We start from the raw sequence: 20,237 nt of genomic DNA, 5'->3' as shown, positions 1-20,237 counted from the left end.
ATTACTGGAATGTTTATTACTCACTGACTGCTCGCCCAGGGGTGGTCAATGGCAAAAAGACAGCCAGTGGTTTTTTTGTGTGTGTATGTCAATGATTAATAAATTGCTGTGTTTTTCAATTTTTAGGTGTTGCTGTCCCTTTGATCTGGGAGCACACTGACAGACAATGAAAACAAAACGATGACAAAGCATTAGCAATGAGAGCAAAACTTCCTGTCTGGGCTGGACTGCAGCTGCAAGAGACATATACATCCCGAAAGTGCACATTCTTGAACTGGCTAAACCTAAAAAAGTATTCATGTGAGTTACAGGAATGTCACAACATGTTGTTTCTCTATTGTTTACAATTGTCCTTCAATAAGTGCATCAAAGGGAGTTTTTTGAAATTATTTTTGTTTGTTTTTTGCCCCTTCCTGCTCCACAACGGATTTCCTTCCACAACCACAGTTGCACATTAAAAGCTTCTGAACGGACTTAAAATATTACTACGGTTTAATTTCCTTATAAGCTCTGTGAAGCACCATCAGCATGAGGGACACAGCTCCTTTTATTTCTCTCTCTCTCTCGCTAAGGCCACAATGATAAAGTTGGTCAGAAATAAATATTTCTGGAGTTCCCACAGATAAAATATCATTAGCAGCTCTGGAGTGGTTAGTATAGCGGGGGACGAGACCACACGAGAATATTTATTCTATACTGTAGGTCAGTTTATGGGATGAGACAAATTTGTACATATTAAAAATGACGAAAAGCAGCTGTTTTAAAATTATATACATAAGACTGCACAATCGTCACAATTACAAATAATGGCGATTTTTTTGATCAGAAATCTGAGTAAGGAGGGTAAAGAATGAAAAAGGTTTTTTTTTGTTGCAGAGCATCAATTGCAAAGCCACCAGTAGACTGGAATGGTTTCGTTTGATTTGAAATGATCAAAATCCATCAAACCAAATGTCAGAGCAGGATTTCAGATCCGTACCGTCCTCTCTTTCCTGTTTTGACCTTTTCTGGCCTTTGTCTTTCATCCATAATCTTTTCCCTGTTAACTGGTTTCTTTACTTAGCCTGTCTGTAGTCAAATATTTCCTTATCTGTGTTGTCCCAGCACCATTTGCTCATTTGCTTACCTGACCTTTCCCAGTTCTGCCTTCCATTCTCGGCCTATTTTTAATTCCGTGCCTAGATTGACCCCATTTCCTAACTCTGCCCCGTGTTTAATTTTCAAATTTATTCTCTTATAAGGATGCAAATTCCACCTTCTCAAAGAATGCAAAACTATTTAGCCTGAACCTTTAGTGTAAAGTCCACAAAATAGACAGTCAATTCACTTCACAGGATATTCTGCAAACAACAACAACTTGCATTTATATAGCGCCTTTCACGCACGGTAGTGTCCTGGAACGCTTGAGACATCTCGAAGATATGATAAGGCGCTGTATCAAATGCAAGGACTATTATCATTATATAACCCCAAACTGTAGAAAATGTCTTAGATTCGAAGTCGATCCTTTCTCAGCTTTTCCCAGTCACTGTCTGTGATGCCTTGTTCATCTGAATGTCGGACTTTTATGCTTGGCCTCTGCAATGCTGAGCTCCATACAAAGCTCCCCTTCGACATTTGGTTGCCTTTTAGATGTTGAATTCCATACCAGGCCTAGCTGGCTTATCCTGCTCTCTGAAATGAGACACCTAATCCCTCAATTTCATATTGTGCATTTTCTAGTCTTTGAATTCCGTATCTGGCCTGCCCTCGTCTCCATGTTTAATACCTGGTCTTTTTCCAAGCCACGAGTTTCACCTCCATATCTAGCCTTTTCCAGTCTTCACTCTCCATATCTGATTGCTGTAATCTCTGCATTCCACGCTGTCTCTCCCTAACCTTGATAATTCATAGCGGGCCTAAAGATACCATGCAGTGTCATATCTTAGCATGTCTTAGCCTCTGACTTCTACATTCGGTACTCTCAAGGCCCTGAAGTGCAACCTTTAATTCCCAAACATCTTTAAATTCCACAAACCTGTCTCTCCTGTCCTCTAAAACGATACTGAACCTGACCAAGTCACTCAATGGCCATGGCTGGATGTGCTCAGCATGACTTCAACCTTAACACCACATTATGAGGGAATAATAATAATCCTTTCATTTGATATAGCGCCTTATCACAACTTCGAGACGTCTCAAAGCGCTTCAAGAAATATTCTGCAAAGTGACTTGATGTATATTTTGTTGCAAAACGAAAATACTCTACAAAATATTTTAACATGAAGTTCTAAATGAAATGCACATTTCAATTTGATCACTTTATGGCCCGGAATTTCATTCAGTCTTAACCTGAAAGATTTGAAATTGTGCGTTGAATTTTAAGACAACAACGACGACTTGTGTTTATACAGCGCCCTTCACACGAGGTAGCGTCTCAGAGCGCTTAACAGTGGAGCCAGGGAGAGTGCGTAGGTGACCGAAGGCATGGTCGAAGAGTGAGGTCTTCAGCTTGCGATCCGAATTGCGAACACTTTGGAATTTTGAAAGTGTTTCTTTTCCCAGTTCTTCAAACGAAACAGCTTCGGAATCAAAACCGAATTAAATTCATTTCCACGATTCCTTGCGATCTTAAATCTTACAGGTTATCAGAGTTGTGTGCGAGAAAAAGGTACAAGGTTCACATGAGGACAGCTTCTTTTACAAAGCTCTGAACTCTCGTTCAGTTGCTTCTGTGACACGAATCAGTTTTATACTGTCGGAAAAGGGAGTTTGAAAATGAATGTGCGTTGATGCATAAGGCAAAAGCTAAACATTCATTCCTCTATCTGTCTTAGTTTGGAATTATTGATTGTTTTCCTCTACTGAGCTCTCAGGCTCTTATGATTAATGAACTAACTGTGAAATTCGCTCCAGAATATGAAGGCTTGAACGTTTTTTTACTTCTGTATATATCCAGCCCTGTTTATTTATTCCAGCTCGGTTTAATCATTCTGGAACACCCAGCCTCAAGTAAAAAAATTTAAATTTAACCGTCAAGAGAACAGAACAACCCTAACATTTCTGTCCCTATAAATAAAAATAATAATTTGGTCACTCAATCCATCCAGTCTGTGAAACATTGCTGTGCGCAATCGGCTGCCAAGTTTTGCCCACAAAATATACAGTCAATTCACTTTACAGTATATTCTGTGAAGCGCTTTGAGACGTTTCGAAGATGTGATAAGGCTCTATACCAAATGCAAGGATTATTATATTATTATAATTACATTCCTATAGAGAAGATTTGTGTACGGCAAAACATGTAATATTCGTGATTAGGTTTTTAACCCATTCCTTGTGCTAATTAACACAAGGAAATTCATTCCATGGCTGTTTCTGGGGCATTGCTGAGCGCAAAATTAGCTGCCGGGTTCGCCTACAAATGCACGGTCACTACACTTCATTGTAGTGTAAATTCTTTTAAATAATATGAGCTGCTTCCTTTGATGCGATAAGGTGCGTCACCAAATGCAAGGATTATTATTATTATTTTAATGATAGAGTTAAGAAACTAACAGCAATTGTATTGCATTGTATTTAATTTTCAAACAATGATGATTCATTTCAGAAGAGAAGAAACAAGTGTAAAGGTATACAAGGATGGATATTCAACAGCACTTAATAGAGTCCTACTGATATGAGATGGAATGTAAAATGAATTTTTTTTTTATACTTATAAGCACAAAGGGACAGATTTCAAACAGAGCAGAAAAGCTTTAACCATTAGCAACTGTTTATATGCATTTCTTGGAATAGCAGATGTGGGAATTAGTTGATATGGGAATGACGTGATGCATTTTGCTGTTTGGAACATAAGTCAACAGTTTATTTATACTTTTAACAATTTGTCTTGTGTTCAAACTTATCTAATTGAATTCGGTAAAATGTAACTTGCAATTACCCAAAGAATTTACATAAATGGGGAAGAAGAATTGGGAAATTACCTTTGAAATATTGGTAACTATTTAAACCTCAGTTTCACCCACTTGATAAAATAAGGCTCACTCTTCACCGATCTGAACGGTCGGTTTTGAGATCTGAAGCCGTAATAAAAATAACAATAATTCTTGCATCTGGCATAGCGCCTTTTATGTCAGGAGGAGATCTCAAAGTGCTTCGCGGGATATAAAAGTGGAGTGTCTGGGCAAACATTTCAGAGAAGAATCCAAATTGTGTCGATTGTCAAGCCGTTTTTTCTGTCCATTTTTAAGACTGAAACTCTCTTCAAACTCATTAGCAGGTTCAGTAACATTTGAAAGAGAAAAGAAAAATTGTTCAATGTGGTGGATGTAAGCCTTCATCAGATCTTTGCCTTAGCAATTTGGCTTGAATGTAAAATGAAAAATTACCCATGCAAAACATTCTTCACCCACACAGTGTTAAAAATGGTTCTGCTAGAAATTATGCAATCAAGTAGGTGCGATGAATGGGAAAACCTTTATTGCACATTATTCTTCTGAATTCACCAAAGGTTCACACTCATTTCAGTTTACAGTCAATGAAGTGAGCTTAGTACTCAACAATCCTTCCATTTGGCATAGCGCCTTTCACATCGGGAGGATGTTTCAATTTTCTTCACAGGATTCATAGTAAAGTGAATGTTAAGTGGAATGACTGTGTATTTTCATAGGCAATCACAGTAGTCAATTTGTGCGCTGTTATGTCACACACAAAGCCACAGAGTGAATGATCAATGTTATCAGGGGATTCTTGGCCAGGAAACTAGGAGAAACTCCCTTGTCGTTTGAAAGGAATCTTTAACGCTCAAGAACTAGAACAGGCGACGGAAACTTGATTTGACGCTACAAAACAGTGGCATCTCCAAAAATGCAACACAAACCCACAGGACTGTATTGGAATGTCATTTTAGACAGTGAGTTCAAGGTTGCTAATGTGTGGCTTGTGACTCAGAGGCGAGAGTGCTACCAACTGAGCCAGACAAACACAATGCCTTCAGGTCAGAAAAGCAGTCACACTTGTACTATTTACCCTTGTTAAAATGAAGAATAAAAAAAAAGCATCCTCTGTGTCCTAATGGAGTTGCTCCCTGCATTTAATAACAATTAAAATCAACAAATAGGAAATGTAGTCTCTTCGAACTTCAGTTGCTGGCGGAGTTGAGCTACTGTGTGTCAGGTCTCTCTCCTCCCTGCGTCCTTTTTGTTATTTTTTCTCTCGTGCTGTGCAGATAAATGGAAAGCCAGTGGCTGAGAAGTCTGCAACGCAGGCCGGGGCTGTGTTACAGCGCGTTTGCACAGTCAATAGGCAAACTGTGCAGCGTGATCCTAATTGGTCTGAAGAGTAGCTAGAGGGGAGTTCTAACCCTGTCATAGACATCATCCACCTACTGGGATGTGATCATTCCAGATGAATGACCACTAGCAATACAAAATAATGGAATGAAAGTTTAATGCCAATAAAATCAGCAGGTACTGAGACATTGGTGAGAGAAAGAGACAGAGCTGGTCTGACCCTTGTAAATCCCTTTCCTCTGGCTTTTCACTCACTGAAGTAGGTTGTAAATCAGATTTCCTACGTTCGTTCGCAGCAGAGATGTGGATTTAGGCTAATTCTCTCAACGCAGATCCTGGTGACCGAGTAAACCGCACAGTCTGGATAAGCGTCACAATGAGTTTGTGCTCAAACAGGTTCATTGTGCCTAAAAGCGCCACGGGGGAACAAAACTCCAGCAAGAAAGCGGTTTAAAAAAAGGTGTAGTTATCAGAATCATCAGCTCTCAACTCCGAGCTTCAGTTCCGAGCAAATTGCACATCACATCAGTCAGCTCGCTCATATATTTTAAGTTGTGTTTTGCCTACATTTGTATCATACAGACCAAAGAACAGTTATTATTATTATTAGAATACAATACAATTCAGGGTAAATCCTGAACTCTTGAGTCAAATAGCGATGTTATCTGATATTGGGTTAGTCTTTCATTGGTCCTTCAATTACATTTTTAAAATGAAATAATCTATCACCAAATCAATTAAAATTGCAGCTTTCTTTATCACGGTTTAACATTTGGTGTTCTGGGGGCTAAACTAATGACAATGTATTTTACTATACAATATAATATATTCTGCTCAGCTCTTTGAGAGGTCTCAACTTTGTGATAAGGCACTGAATCAAATGCCAAGGATTATTATTATTACAAAGCGAGAAATGTAAAGCAAAATGGCATTAAAAACAGCGAGCGGGAACTGCACTCTGAATGTACAACATGTTTCAAATGTTTAGTCGCGTAAGAGTACAGGGTTTGGGTAACCGTTATATCCACACCCCTCTCTTTACCTAGCAGTAAGTAGGAACCCAGTTGTTAGTCGATTGGTGGATCGCTTTCCAGGGGTAATAATACCTTCCAAGAAAAAAATTGGTTCACTCAATCCACGACGGTTTGTGGGACACTGCTGTGCGCAATTGGCTGCCACGTTTTGCCCACAAAACACAGTCAATCCACTTTCCAGTATATTGTGTGAAGCGCTTTGAGAAGTCTCAACAATGTGATAAGGTGTTACATCAAATGCAAGGATTATTATTATTATTATTGTAAATTGCCTTTCTCAGAATCAAAATGACAAAAATATAAAACACCTAATTTTTTTTCAAAGATCCAACAATATTATTAAACGTTTGAATCATTTCAGCGGCTTTTATATACAATGGGGAAGGAAGCGGGTATCTAATTGAATAGACTGCACTGTGTAATACAATTCAATGTATAATTGAATAGAAAGCTCAGGCCCTATTTCTGGTTCACTTGACCTGCTTCAATCGCGTTCTAATCTCAGCTGACTTGATGCTGAGCGACTCCTCCAGTTGTGTTCAGCTGCGAAGGGCTTATTGGGGAAGGGAACCTTACTCCATACATTCTCAGGCACATCTGTCGGAGTCCCTCATTTTGCCTCTGGGGTAACGCTCTTCCTCAGGCAATCTGAGCAGAACTGTATCTGTGGGACACAGGATTTGTGAAATAATGATCTCAATGAGACCATGGATTCTGACAGATGGAGCTCTGTATCAATTATTTGGAACCTAGCAACATGTATAATTAACAGCAGAATCTTTTAGGTTAACATACAGCGAAAGCAATGTCTGAACCCTGCTTACGAGTCAGGTGCATCTCAGAGAAAGGGAAACACCTAAGTAAATATAGTGTGATTTACTTTAAAATCCGAGCCTTTTAGGGCTATTATTCCCTATTGTAAAAAGAACGCAGGTCTAGTTCTTCGTATAACCTTAGCTATTAAATTATCCTCGCTATTTAAAGTCTTGCACCTTTCTGCTTATTGTGAGGGAGGAGGAGAGAGAAAGAGAGAGAGAGAGAGAGAGAGAGAAAATTGATTTTGCTCTGCTGATAGTACTTTGATCCCTGACTCCCTCTTCATCGGTTGGCTTTACAGCTGCAGATCCAAGATTCCCTCGAAATATACTGTACCCATCTCATAAAAATGCTAATTTTTCATTCAATATTGTGCCTTTCACCACAAGGAGGACTTCTCTAAGTGCTTCATGGGATACATTATAAAGTGTAGTGACTGTATTTTGTGGGCGAACGCGGCAGTCAATTTGCACAAAGCAATGTCCCACGAATGGTCATGAAGTGAATGCCCACTTTAATTTTAGTTTATTCAATTGTATTGAACACTTTAGTGCCACGCTGGAGGGAGCACTGCATGGTTGGATGTGCTGATCTTCTGCCTGTTCAGGTGGACGTTAATGACCTATGACATGATATGAAAAGAGAAGGGAGTGCCTCCCAGTGTCCTGGTGGACAATCCACCAGATAAAATTGATCGTACATTTTCTGTTTGTGGGACGTTGCTGTGCATCAATTGGTTGCTGTCTTTGCCTACAATACAATAAAAAATTACATTTGTATAGCACCTTTCATGTCGGGAGGACGTCCCAAGGCGCTGAAAGATACAAGATGCATAGTCACGACACTTTCTAGTATAAATGAAACGCTTTGAGACGTCCTCACAATGTGAAAGGCACTATATCAAATGCCTTACATTTATGCCTTATATTGATGAGGGCAATTTATCCTGCCGAGTGGATCAAGCCTTTGTGATCTGTTCCAAACCCATATTATCCTCATGAACATTTGGCACACATGACATGTGAAAGGTGATGGTCTAGCCACCTCCAAAGCAGCCAGATATCTAACAGGGGTTCATTCGTTCAGCACCTCAGGCTCCGGCAACATCAACCTCTATGGTTGCACACTACAACTCACCAAGTCGGTCAGGAACCAAGGTGTCTTGTTCGACCCTCAACTGTCTTTTCTCCCTTACATTCAAGCCATGACCTGCTCTGCCTTCCCTCACCTCCGTAACATCGCCCGACTCCGCCACTACTCACCCCTCAGGCCGCTGAAACTCTTGTTCATGCCTACATCACCTCCAGGCTCGACTATGCAAATGCCCTGCTTGTCGGCTTCCCAACTCCTCCCTCCACAGACTGCAGATAATCCACAACTAACTCTGCAGCCCATGTCCTCTTCTGCACCAAACTCTGTGACCCCATCACCCCCACTCTCGCCCGACTCCATTGGCTCCCTATCCTTCAAAGGTTGCAGTTCAAGATCCTGGTCCTGACATACAAAGCCCTCCGTGGCCTCGCCCCACCCTACCTCTGCGACCTCCTAACCCCCTACCAACCCGCCCGTTCCCTCCGTTCAGCCGGCTCTGGCTGCTCCACGTCCCCGCCCCACCCACCCCACCATTGGCGGGAGAGCCTTCAGCCACTCTGCCCCCAACCTCTGGAATTCCATCCACCAGTCACTCCGCCTCACTCCCTCCTTAGCCTTCTTCAAGTCCCGCCTCAAGACTCTCCTCTTCGACCATACCATCGGCCACCCTCCCCTCCCCTCCCTTACCCCCCCAAACCCCAGCTCGGGTCTGAAATGCTGTACTCTGTCCAGCGCCTTGGGACATCCTCCCGATGTGAAAGGCGCTATACAAATGTAATCTTGTTGTTGTTGTTCAGCAGTTGTGATAAGGAAATGTTAAGGTACAGACAGAGACAGAGATCCACTGCACTGTGTACAACAAGGCAGTTAATAAATAATCGCTCCCAACCATTTCCCTTCTCAAGATCCGAAGTGAAAAATGGAAACATTTACCTGTCGACAAAAAAAGTGACCGCATAAACACAACCCAACTAACGTAATTCACGTCAGCTCTGAAGAATTATTCTTCTTTAAATGTGCTCTATATGGGACAATTTTCTTTTTGTGCGTTGTGCAAAATCATAACTTGAATTATGAATTCCGAGAGGACTTGGGTTTGATTCCCGGCAGGGTGAAACGTTGGGCAAGTTTCCTTACTCCACACGCCTCTGATTAGCTAGCAGCAAGTTAGTTGATTGGCGGATCGTTTTCCGGGGGTAATAATTCCTCCAAAAAAATAATAATTTGGTCACATCAATCCATGACGATTTGTGGGACACTGCTGTGTGCAATTGGCTGCCGTGGTTCGCCCACAAACCATAATCGATTCACTTTACAAGATATTCTGTGAAGCGCTTTGAGACGTCTAGAAGACGTGCTAAGGCGCTATATCAAGTGCAAGGATTATTATTATTATTAAAATGCCTGAACGATATGTATTATTTTTTAATGTTCATCAAATCAAAAGTGTGTGTCAAGAGAGTTCTGATTCAAAAAGTTGGCTTCTGGTAACTGAGATGCATGTGTCATTCTGCCAGGAGGACTTTCTTTAATAGGGTTATTACTCATTCAAGGTTACAGTACAGTAACCAATGAATAATACGTCTGAGTCCATGTCTAGGTTTCATACCAACAAGTAAAAGGTTGACTTGAATCACTGCCTCAGTCTCAGTCATACTGTTTAACTCCTTACAGGTCAAGTGGCAGATTTTTTCCTCTTAAGTTTGTAAAATATGAATGAATCAGACAATGTTTTCATCTACTTGTGAGAGTGAAAGACTCAAACTGTTCCATATTGCCAGGCCCACTGATTTTTTTCCTACACTTTAACCTGTAATAGATGAACAATTTAACGATTTAGCGATTTAGTGCAACAGAACCTCATTGTTTCATAGGTACATTTAGTACATGTAATAATCCCTATTACTATGAGGGTACGATGCAAATGTGAGTTAAATAGTTGCAGTTTTCTTTTTTGCACAAAATATACAGCTATTACACTTTTTAGTAAATCCTTTGAAGTGCTTTGAGATGATCTGGGAACATAGGTCCTGGAGTAGGCCATTCGAGGCTGTTATGACATTCTATAAGATCACGGCTGATCTGTACCTCAACTCCAATTACCCGCCCTTGCACCATATTCCCTGATACCCTGACCTAACCAATATCTATCCACCTCAGTCTTGAAAATTTGAATGGATCCAGGATCCATCTCCTGGCATAAAAGATGTTGCATCAAATGCAATTATTATTATTAGATGTACTTTTATTTCTCTGTCGGTATTCTATAGAAGCTTCTTTCCAAGGTGCTAAGGCTTTCACAGACGTACCTTTGGATATTGAACATCTGAAGTTGATTTTGTTTGTCACATGTTCAGTGTTAAAAACATTTAGTCTGATCCCTATTGAGCTGTGAACCAGGCTTTATTTTGTGTCAGCAACAAATAGGGAGCAAACATAGCGTTAACAAAAGTCGAATACCATTTCCTACTGATGAGAGCTTGAAGCAGTTTCATTCTCGAACACAGTCACGTTAGTTTGGACTGGAAATGAATGGGCCAGATTTCTCTATGTTATCCCCATCACTAGCTTAATGTGATACGAACATATAAATTACAATGGATATGTTTTTTCTGTTATTCAACACGAAAATAATAATTAACGTGAGCTCCATTTGATTATTTACAATTTTGGGGGGTAAAATCACAGGGTTCGGTCCAGCATTGGTACTGCAGCAGACGTGAGCTATAATATTCAGACAATAACCTCCTCCTGACCCATTAATGCAGGCAAGGGACATAAGATTTACAGTCCAAGATGAATTAAGGCAGTCTGGCATTCTCAATTTACACTGAGTACCTCTCAGCCAGACTGGAAACATTTAGAACACTGCACTGTCTGCATTTTTAATGCATTTCCCAGCTGGCAAAAGCAGACTTGTAATGACAGTAAAAGATGTGGCATCTTTGCAGGTTCAATTTATATTGAACAGGCTTGCTTAATTAACATTATTTTTTTGTTAGGAAAAAGAAGCCACATTCCGCTTTGTAACAGCAATCGGCTTCACTTCAAGTTAATGTGAAATAAAGAGTGCAGCAACCTCTACAACATTCGTGGGCTGTGAGGTTACAGAAATATGAAGGTGATTGACTTTGCTACAAGTGCAACTTCAAGCTCAATAGAAGTGCATGATCGTACCCAGCTTCCAATATACTGGTGTCAAATATTATCAATTCATTTTTTCGGCCTTTTGGCTAAGATCATCCTTCAGATGAGACGTTAAACCAAGGTTTCGTCTCCTTGTTCAAGTGGACGTTAAATATCCCACAACACCACTCGAAAATAGAAAATTGGAAATAGAAAAGCAGTCAGCTTGATTTGAAAGGTTTAGGTGGTTCAGATGCAGAGAAGGCTTTGTATTTAAAACCCTTGTGCTCGCAATTTTTATGTGATGAGTAATGTGGTTTCAAAACATTTGACGGTTACAATGATTGCATTAGACAATGATGCTAATATGATAGTAATGATGCTTGATGAGAAAATCTTGAAGATGGCTATAAATCACAAAATGTAATTGAAGGTATGCTACAATTCGTGCTCTCTCAGAGATCCAATTCCAATTTCAACCACCTCAACCACAGCTCCCGTAAGTGGACTGCGGTCCCCTATGAATTGGTGTCAGCCCGACTCAGGTTGATGTTGCTCTCGCCTCAGAGTCACCTCCAAAAAATACACAGTCACCACACTTCACAATATATTTTGTGACGCACTTTGAGACAAACTCCCAGGATTAGTATCGTCATTTTCTACTTTTCCCAACAATCGTTTTTTCGGGGTAATAATTCCTTCAAAAAAATAATAATTTGATCATTCAATCCACGACTGTTTGTGGGACGCTGTCGTGCGCAATTGGCTGCCGCATTTCGCCCACAAAAATATTCGGTCAATTCGCTTTACATTATATCCTGTGAAGCGCTTTGAGACGTCTCGAAGACGTGATGAGGCGCGATATCAAATGCAAGGATTATTATTATTATTATTAAGCATTTTTCCAAGAAAAATAGCAGGCCTAAAGCTCTCACTAAGTCTTGTGTTCTCAGTGACCTGTTGCATTTGTTTCAGAGAAAATCTCGACTGAGAGACCGTTGTCAGGACAACACTTCTTAATTCTGAGGCAAGTATTTTCATCCTCTTGCCCTTGATGATGGGGATGGCTCACGTGTCACAAAGGTAGAACTGCTGGAATTCAGCCATCAGAACGAACGTACGCACTTTTTCGCGGATATTGCTGGTCATTTCCTTTCTGGCAAATGCAGCTTGAATTGCCATTAGGAAAATGTACTGGTGATTTCTCTCAATGTCTCTCCAATGTTGCAGCTTGTATTAGAGCTGTACATTTCCCTGCTGCTCTGCCTGTGCATGATTGACGGAGTTTTGGTATTTGCAACTACTGTATTTTCCACTGTTTGTCTAGTGAGTTCACTATGCTTAAGAGCATTCAAACTAAACTGAGACCTCTATAGACCTTGTGTTTGAGTAGTAGAGAAGAGGTTTCAAAGCTCTTTACAGGATATATTGTAAAGTGTGTGCTTAGTAGGTGAATGTGACAGCCAATTTGCGCACAGCAATATCCCACAAACAGCCATGGAGTGAATGAACAATTTTATTGTGGGGGATTGTTAGCCAGGACAACGGGAAAACAGCCATGTCTTTCAAATAGTGGTGGAGGGGTTGATTAAAATTAATAATCCTTGCATTTGATAAATTGCCTTATTATCGAGACATCTCAAAGCACGCCACAGCATATACTCTGAGGTGATGTTACTGCATGTATTTTGTGGGCAAAAATGTTTTTTTTACAAACATGCCTACGCATATTCTAGCACTTAACGGTACTAATGTTGTCCGGAAAACTGGTGAATAAGGAAGCACATTAAAGCTCAGACTAACTCTATAGTACGTGTGTTTGTGTGTTAGCAGTGGTACACCTGGTAAGCAAAAGCTCCCAACAATATCTTCTCTAAGATCGCTGGCTTCTTGTTGTACAGGGGGAAAAAAAGCTACACTTTGAAATTTGTTTTCATTGTTGCGGACGGAAAGATTAAAAACAAATTAGCGTCACAAGCTAAATATTTGAGCAGTGTTTCAAACAGAAGCACTTTTTCCCACATCAAAGGCAAACTCCAGATTCCAATCCAAAGATATTTTTCTGGAGGTGTCATCAAAATTAACTTAAACATTTGAATTAAACTAACCAAAGTGGGGCCTTCCCTGTAGTTCCCCCTAACAGGTTCTATGTGGATGGTCCATGTTCATGTGTAGCTCTTTAACACACAGCCCCTGGTACACTCTTGGTGGGCCTAACAAGTTGCTGATCAAGTGCTTTATACAGAAACAGTTCAAAGTGGCTCTTGATTGCTAGATTACTTGATTTGAAGCAATCTCTTAAACTTGGAAGTATAAAATTTAATGAGCCGTACACCAAAAAGATCAAAGCTCCCATGTATATTCAATCTTCACATGAGGAAAATTTAATATATGTAAATTATTACCAGTTTTGCTCTTTGCAAAGTCAGTCTCAGTATGTCAGACCTCTTCCATCCAAGTTGGCAAAGCCACTTTTTTTGGTATTGGTCATTCACATTGGGGCTGTTTGTGGGATTCTACTGTATACAAATTGGCTTCCACATTCACCTACAAAATATACAGTCACTAAACTTTACAGTGAATCCTGTGAAGGGATTTGAGACATCTTCTCAATGTGATAAGATGCTCCATCAATGCATTTTATTATGAATAATAAAATAAGTTCTTAGTTGCAATTGAGAACCGAGAGGAGCTAGAAACTGAGTTTAACTCTGAAGAGCTTAACCTTTTACAATTTTCACATCAAACATACCTGTATTCAATGGATTGTACATGTTGTTATCAGGTTTGGTGAACTGTAAACCCAGGAGATGTGTTTTGCACTGACAGCGTGGTTGAATTTTAGATTTAGACTATCGATTTCTTTTTGAGGATCACAAAAAGTAACTTCTCACTTTGAAATGAGGTGAAATCCTAACTACTATTGATCTATAAAGATGTCCATTCAGCGCTGATTCAGATTTATTATGTGAGCTGTATTTCGTTCAATATGGAAGAGATGGAGCTTGAAATTCCCAGTGTGCCGTGTTTCTACTCTTACTGTGTTGACTTTTAATAATAATAATAATAATCCTTGCATTTGATATAGCGCCTGAACATGTCGTTGAGACGTCTCAAAGTGCTTCACAGAATATACTGTAAAGTGAATTGTCTGTTAAGTACAACAATTTGCATTTATAGTGTGGGGTAGCATTTTGAGATTGTATACTCAAAGACCCAATGTGTCAGCATGGGGCTTGAACCCACAATCTTCTAACTACCAACCTAGCCCAGGCTGATACCTGTTGATACTGAGATGAACGTAATATAATAATATCAGGTGAATGTAGAGTAATTGAGGTCTAGTGTAGATCGAAACATAGAGGAAGGTTTGAGATCGGTGTAAGATCGGAAGTAGACTTACCTTTTTACCAATTCATCAATTAATAATCTGGGCTGAAATCATTTGAAGATTATCCTGAGAGTAATGATTTTTTTTTGGACCTTGCAGCTATGTGATATTCATCATCTAACATCTACCGTAAATATGTATCTAATAAAATATTTAAAAGAAAGAATGGAATAATCCACGCAATATTCTTTCAGGTTAAAATAGGGGCAAAAAAGACTAACCTTCGGTTGGCCTTTTTTTTTGAAAAAAACAAGTTGTGTAAACACAAGTCTGCAGGTTTCAAAGAGTTAATTAATCATTGTGGCTTTGACTAAATCCCTTGCAGCATTTTAATAATTCATTTCACTCCATTAAAATGTGGTTTTAAATTATAGGAACAAAAACCTAGGGTTGGGCAATGAGCGTAATAATATTCGCATGTTCAGTCCTTAGCCCTGCAGGTTTCTAATTTCATGCTCCTCTCTACATCTATTTTGCCATTATTTCTTTACTTTCAATCTCCTTAATAGCAGCTCTCATCTCAGCATTTTTGGCTGGAAGGAGGGTTAAAGCAAATGCAATCACCAAGTAGCAATTGTGCACTGGCCAACATTAAGTAAAGCTACTCCTGATAGATCAAGTAGTTGATTGATAAGGAGGTTAGGCATTAAAAGTTACCCAGAGATACATCTGTGTTAGCTGCACGCGTCTCTGGGTAATTTTAAAAGGAACTGAATTGCTTTCGAACCTTTTTATTGTTTTCGTCTTAATGCTAAATCACTTTTGGTCTAGATGACGTGAAAAGCGCTATATCAAATGCAAGGATTATTATTATTATTATACAGCTGATTTGCCTCCTCCCAAGCTTTAATTTCTGTGTAACTCCTGTTTTGTATTGCTAACATAGATCCGTATAAACCAATCAAACCTACGGCCATTTCATCCATTGTATTTGTGTTGGAGTTCGAGAAGTGAAGTTACTTTATTTTTTAAACAGAATTTTGCAGAAGATAAAGATGAGTAAGATAATATGGGCATCTGGTGTTCTTAGTTCCAAGGGAATCTACAGCAGATTGCTCCGTGTGTGCAATATGTGATGTAATGGAAAATAAGGGTACTGATGTTACATGTATGGACAAAGCAAATCATAACTCTGCAAGTTTAGATAACATAATAATAAATAATAATAATCCTTGCATCTTCTAGACATCTCAAAGCGCTTCACAGAATATACTGCAAAGTGAATTGACTGTATATTTGTGGGTGAAATGCGGCAGCCAATTGCACACAGCAGCGTCCCACAAACAGTCGTGGACTGAAGTGACCAATTTTATTATTTTTTTTTGTCTTGAGGGATTATAATCCGGTGTGATGAGTAAGGAAACTTGCCCAAGGTTTTGCCCTGCCAGGACTCAAGCCCAAGTCTCTCTCTCAACATTATCTCAACAGATAATGTTGAGATAATGTCTACATTGACTTCCTATGTCTTCCTGACAAAATCTAACATTGTAAACAACGCAGATATTGCAATGAGCTCATACAAGCAAACAACTATATTCACCTTGAGAGGCGAACAATAACTATGCAAGTCTTAGTAGAGCTGTCAGAAGTCAAAGATTTGCTTGAGGCCACGAGACACTAGCTTTATAAGCCTCTTGTGCTGTAAAAGGGATTCAAGAGAATTAGTTCCTTACAAAGGCAGTAAGAGTCAGGTGAGGGAAAAAATAATCCATTCTTCTATGCAGCTTAGTGTGTGGATGAGGAGACTCCTATGTGGTGTATAGATTAGGATAAGGCATGGTACTTAACTCTTAAACTGCAGCATTCTATTATTTTTTGATCAATTTCATATGATTCAATGACAAACAGATCCTTGAAAGGAAGATACTCGAGATGATTTAGAGCAATGTTTGTTTATTATTCTTAACATCTAAATTCATGAAATGAACATTTTAAGGAGGGAAATACTGACTTGGTTCAATCCCAAATTTTGTAAGTGTAAAATGTGCTAACGGGGACTTTTCTTTTATATTCCCTCAACTAAACCGAGGCCAAGAGAAATCAATATTTATCCAGTGAATGTCTTTATCCTCAGGATTAGAAATGTCAACAACTGATCATGACATTTCAGAGAGATTGAAGTTAAGATGAGGAACAGGACACGACGTGGGAATATTCTGATATTTTTTACATCTTGAATTGACATTTACATCTCTTAAATGTTGAGGAAAGAATGCAAGACAAAACGCAAGAGCCTTGGTTTGCATATGTGTCAATATGTCAACATAATGCATCCCAGATGAGTTAGAGATTGGGTTCATGCCTGCATTTATTTTCAAACGTTAAGATCTGGATTTCAGTCAGGCCTTCATTGGGGGGGAGAGAGGGGTGACTTGGAGACGCTGGGATGCTTCTCCAAGGAAGATCAAGTATATTGTTGGTCAGAGGTGTGGCAATTAGGCAATGCGTGTAGTAGTGTTGAGGAACACGTCCAGATTTTTCAAAGTAACTGATGAATGGGAAAATTTACCGACTAGTTAAGTTAATTCTCTGTCAGTAGTATTTGAATCCACTCTAAAAACATACTCTAACATAATATTATAGTGTGTGAATAATCTGTACTGTATTGTCACCATGTTATAGGTACATAAAGGCTGGATGAGTTAGCACGATATGCATTAACCAAGATCTAATACTCCCGATATGTACTGTTTTCTGGATTTTTATTAAACTGAATGATCAGGAATATTGTGATATTAAAGCAATTTGGGGGCAATTTATTTTAAACGAAGATGAAAGCAGCAGAAACCATTAAATCTCTCTCAAAACCAGGGCGAGGTTTGAGAACGTGGCGTAGCTTGGAATAAAATTAGAAATCAAAGCAAGCTTGGTTTAGTGAACAAGACTGTGCTCTTCCTTGGCTAAGTTTCTGTCAGCAAGTCCATGATACAGATGCTGGCAATCAGCTCAAACATGAGCTTGGCAACATTTGGAAAGTAAGAGTTGGAATCAAATGCCTTTAAAATCCTTTTCACACATGGATTCCTGAAGGAAGGCATGGGTTTTGGCAGCAGATTTCCTTCTTCCATGTGGTGCTGATTTGTTTTCCTTTTTGCCTTCTCCTCGTATATCACCTGTGGAGTTCCACATCTGGATGTGCTGATAGGTGACCTTAAATGCCACCGTGAGGATTGACTGGAGACCCCCCAAAAAACACATGCAACTCACTGTCCAGCTGCCTTGCTGTCCAAATACAGATAATGTCTTGTTGCTTTGAGCGCTGAATGATTCCCCTTATCAGCTGAAAACACTCAGCAAAGCACCATTTGGCATTACGAACCATCATTTGGTTTGCATCCAAACAGCATCCAAATTGCATTAGTATCTTGGAAACAAACATCAAACGCTAGACTTTGGCGGTGCATCAGGACTAATTGAAATGGCCTTAAGCATGAAGTTATTACCTCTGTCAGTCATATCTGCCACAGATCCAGACACATTATCTGATCTCTGACCAAGCAGGATGTGGTTTAGGGATATGCAGTGCCACATCCCATCCAAGTAGCAATGCTATTCAATCCATCACCCTCACAAATCCTCACGAATGCTCTAAACGTTAGTACATATGAATTCTGTTATGTGGTTAGAATATTATATTTAGTGTGGCAAAGGAACAGATCTTTGCGTTGACTTATTTTCACAAAAAAAGATCTGTTCCTTTGCCACACTACAGTTACAACATTAATCATTAAGCATGAAAGCATTAGTATGGATTGGATGGGTGTCTGGTTGGGAATAGTATTAAAGATGTCTGAGTGGGTGCAATTAGAGATGGTCAAATGGATTGAGCTGCTGAGAACATTGTCATACTATGACAAGAAAGGCTATGGATGGATGAGATAGGCTGTAAAATTTGATGGGCATTTAATTTTCTTGATCTTAAGTTGGATGGTTGTAATAATAATAATCCTTTCATTTGACATAGCGCCTTATCGTGTCCTTGAGACATCTCCAAGCGCCTCACAGAGTATACTGTACAGTGAATCAACTGTATATTTTGTGGGCAAAACGCGGCAGCCAATTGCGCTCAGCAGTGCCCCACAAACAGTTGTGGATTGAGTGACCAAATTATTATTATTTTTGTAGAAGAAACATGACAGATCTTTCCTCAGGAGATGAAAGAGATTTTGTTCAGTCCATGACAGAGTATGTTATTTGCAGTTTCTGAGGAGCAACACACTGCGGGGACAATATTCTATTTTCAATAGTGATAGACTCTTTCTTATTAATATTGGGGAAGGCCTCAGTTTTTATTACAACAACAACAACAAGATTCCATTTATAAAGCGCCTTTCACGTCAGGAGGACGTCCCAAGGCGCTGCACAGTTGGGTCATGACCCGAGCAGGGGGGAAATGGTCAGGGTGAGGGAAGGGAGGGAGCAAGGAGGGGGGAAATGGTCAGGGTGAGGGGAGGGAAGGGAGGGAGCGAGGAGGGGGAAGAGAGTCGAGAGGGGAGCTGAAGGCATGGTCAAAGAGAAAGGATCCAACAAGCAGTTATTGTTAGTTTGCATCCTCCGTTAGAAAATTATATCAATTTTTGCATCGGCCAGATTTATATTGGCATTGGACACTAAGGATTGCTGAATTGGCCACAAATTAGTAACTGCACAGTTGCCAAACTTCTCATCGGGCTGGAACTGAATCACTGAAGCAGATTTATTCTGTTTCACTTCCCTCCATCCAAGTAAACATGAAAGGGAACTGGTGACTGATGACGTGAAAAAAACAGACCAGGCCCATGACCAAAAACCTGGCAGAATAGTAAAAAGGCTAACTCTTTAGTCATCCACAAAAATATGTTTGGAATTTGAGAGTACATGCAAATAGGTCCAGAGTATTTAATTTTGCAGCTAAAGGTAATGCTTGTTTGGATCCAGCTGTGGTTCTGCTTAACCACTGTCATATAGACAGACCGTCTCATCACTGAACAAATGAAGTCACCAGCCATGTGTGTTTTGCCCACAAAATATGCAGTCAGTTCACTTTACAGTCTCTTCTGTGAAGCACTTTGAGACGTCTCGAAGACGTGATGATGCGCTGTATCAAATGCAAGGATTGTTATTATTATCATGTGTCAGGTCATGCAGATTATAATACAATCTATATATATATTGCATCTTCCACGACAGGAGAGCTTCTCAAAGTGCTTCACACTGTTGGCACCTAAGATGGGGAAGTGGAGTGGGGAAAGATGACCAAATGCAAGGTCAAAGAGGTAAGTCTTGAGGTGGATTATGAACATGTGGAGAGTGAGGATCTATTATTAAATAGATCTGATATTATTTCAGTGACTCCGTTCCCATCATGTCCAACTTCATCTGCTAGAGTAATGAAACAGGACACCTTTAATGATGCAAGGTTGATCTGACAAATGAACAGTGAAAAGTTTAATCGAACTATTCAGCACCTCAAATGTCAAGGGAGGAAGCAAGGCCAAAAATGTGCTAAAGCCATTCGAAGAATAG

This window comes from Callorhinchus milii, unplaced genomic scaffold, assembly GCF_018977255.1.
Source record: "Callorhinchus milii isolate IMCB2004 unplaced genomic scaffold, IMCB_Cmil_1.0 Scaffold19, whole genome shotgun sequence".
Classification (NCBI taxonomy): domain Eukaryota; kingdom Metazoa; phylum Chordata; class Chondrichthyes; order Chimaeriformes; family Callorhinchidae; genus Callorhinchus; species Callorhinchus milii.
The sequence above is the reverse complement of the archived record's forward strand: the minus strand, read 5'-3'. Positions refer to the sequence as shown.